The sequence below is a fragment of the Humulus lupulus genome, chromosome 2 (assembly GCF_963169125.1).
Source record: "Humulus lupulus chromosome 2, drHumLupu1.1, whole genome shotgun sequence".
NCBI lineage: Eukaryota > Viridiplantae > Streptophyta > Magnoliopsida > Rosales > Cannabaceae > Humulus > Humulus lupulus.
This window is the reverse complement of record NC_084794.1, coordinates 10,422,492-10,425,572: the sequence shown is the minus strand read 5'-3', so window position 1 is coordinate 10,425,572 and position 3,081 is coordinate 10,422,492. Positions and strand designations below refer to the sequence as shown.

The following is a 3,081-nucleotide window of genomic DNA, read 5'->3' as shown; positions in this document are numbered from 1 at the left end:
AAAAACAACTTTGGGTAAGTACCGAATATTTGCAATAAACTTTGTTTCCTTTATAAACAAAATGAGATAATATATGCTAAATAAGGAAGCACATTCTTGACCAAAATTCACACAAAAGGAAAGAGGATTTCCAAAAATTGAAATAAAGGAAACCAAATATTTTTGAAAATTATAATAAGGGAAACTAAAATATTTCTGAAAATTATAATAAAAGGAAAACAAATATTTCTGAAAATTATAATAAAAGGAAACAATTAAATCAACCCATTTATCTTTTAAGAAAAAGATATTTCTATAAAAATGCCAATTATAGGATTTACAGATTTGAATCTTGAAACATCATTGATATCTGTCTTTGAAACCCAACCTGAACATGGTGTTGAAGGGTTGGAAAATGTAGTTCTACACAATGAAGATGAATCAAGGCATAAATGTAAAGTCAAATGGAGCAAGGAAGCCACTATACTTTTGATAAGTAGATGGCTTAATATAGAATGACCAAACTTCTACACAATTCTGGGCTCGGATCGCAGAATACTACATCACCAACCCAAAAGGCGAGCAAGCAAGAATTGGAAGGCAATGCAAAGATCATTGGAACAAGATGAATCAAAAGGTGGCACGTTTCAATGGGTATTATAAACGAGTACAACAAGCACATCACAGTGGTTGGTCTGATGAGCAAATTCTTGAGAATGCACATCAATTGTACAAATCTGAAAATAACAACTCAAATTTTCTACTTGTGGACTGTTGGAGATTGCTAAAGGATGAGCCGAAATGGAATACAATGTACCAACCAAAAGGTGGTAAGAGAACAAAGGTGTCAGAATCAGGGGCATTTACTTCTTCTTCCAATGCAGATATCAGTGATGATGAAGTAAGTGAAGTGCGCCCTACTGGCCAAAAGGCAGCAAAGAGAAAAGGGAAGGAAAAAAAAGATACACATACTAGATTTATAGAGATTAGTGAACGAAAAGCATCTGCATTGGAGAAATTGGTGGCGATAAAGGAGAAAGAGACAGAAGATAATAGGATGACAAAATACATGGATTATCTCATCATGGACACATCACATATGACTCATGAACAAAAGAAAGATCATGAAAACTTGTGTACTTATATTAAGAATAATATCCTAAAGTTGTAATTGCTATGTATTTTTATCAACCACATTATTATGTCTTTTATTTTATTTTATTTAAATAAATTATCCTTTATTTTAACAGCTACATTTTAATGGCTATATTTTAACAGCTACATTTTAACGACTATATTTTAACGGCTATATTTTAATGACTACATTTTAACGACTATATTTTAACAGATATATTTTAACGGCTACATATATATATGTCACCATGTCTATATATACCAAATTTCAATCTTCCTTTTACTCAACTCTCCATTCAATCCTTCATTTTACTCTCTCATTCATCTTTCATTCCCAAATATCATATACTCTAAGTTCGACAATGGATTTGCCAAATTCTCCGAATCCATACGACAATATGAGTCTAGAGGATATCATAATTGCAGAGTGTACTAACGATCATGATGATCAATATTTCAAAGCGCTCATGGATGGGGGTAGCTCAATAAGACAAGGAAGAAAGAGAGTCCACATTGATAGGGGTCATGTAGAATGACACCAATGTTTTTTCGATGACTACTTTTCTAATGAATCGGTGTATACATAATATCAATTTTGAAGAAGATTTAGAATGCATAGACATGAATTCCTACGCATAGTGCAAGCTCTAGAAAATCATTCAGAGTATTTCCATATGAGGTTTGATGCAGTCGGTAGAAGGGGGCTTTCGCCATTACAAAAGTGCACTGCTGCTATGCGAATGTTGGCATATGGAGCACCTGTCGATTATGTTGATGAGTATGTTCGAATTGGTGAAACTACCGCTATTGAATATCTAGTCAATTTCGTTCGAGGAGTGAATGATATTTTTGGGGCCGAATATTTAAGATGGCCCAATGCTGGGGACATTCGTCGCTTACTTCAAATGGGGGAGGAGCATGGTTTTCCAGGCATGTTGGGAAGCATTGATTGTATGCACTGGGAATGGAAAAATTGCTCAGTTGCATGGAAAGGCCAATTCACGCGAGGTGATCACGACAGACCAACAATCATGCTCGAAGCAGTTGCGTCACAAGATCTTTGGATATGGCATGCATTTTTTGGTGTTCCAAGATCCAATAATGATCTCAACGTGTTAAATCAATCCCCAATATTCACTGATATCTTACAAGGGCAAGCTCCGAGAGTTGAGTTTACGATAAATGGCACACAATACAACAAGGGGTACTATCTAGCAGATGGTATCTATCCAGAGTGGGGTACATTTGTTAAAACTATCCCACTGCCTCAAGGAGAGAAAAGAAAATTATTTGCCCGATGCCAAGAAGTGGTATGCAAAGATGTTGAGTGAGCATTCGAAGTACTTCAATCTCGTTTTGCTATTGTACGAGGACTAGCACATTTTTGGCAAAGAGATGTTCTCAAAGATATTATGTATGCATGCATCATATTGCACAACATTATTTTCGAGGATGAAAGAGATGTATATGAGAGTTTGTTTGATTTTAATTATGATGACGACCTCGCCGACACCCTAATGGTTGAAGTATTGCATGGACCTATTTCTGACTTCTCGACAATGCTTCAAAGAAATGCTGAAATTCGTGATAGAAACATTCATCGCAATCTTCAGGCGGACTTGGTAGAGCACATATGGTCAAAATTTGGAAATCATTTTAATTAACATTTTTTTAATTATGTTAGATTGATTAATTATGATTATGTCATTTTATAAGCTCCTTTAAATTTCGTCTGATTTAAATTTCATGTAATATTTATTTATATTAATATATAGATTTAAAAAATTTTGTGTGACAATATTTATAATTACACAATAATATATTAAATAATAATGTGTGGGGTCATAGTTGACAACTTTTGAGGTGACTTAGTAGCATTGGAACATTTTTATGAAAAAAGTTGCCAAAAGTGACGTGGATGAGAGTGTAAATAAAATTTTTTATTTTGGGATGATTTGGACATGTTAA

The 3,081-nt window shown here is 34.0% G+C and overlaps 1 pseudogene; it reads left to right on the top strand.

The window, feature by feature from the left end:
- The first annotated feature begins 300 nt into the window (after positions 1-300).
- On the top strand, positions 301-2,777 carry LOC133813907 (uncharacterized; annotated as a pseudogene).
- The last annotated feature ends 304 nt before the right edge of the window (positions 2,778-3,081 follow it).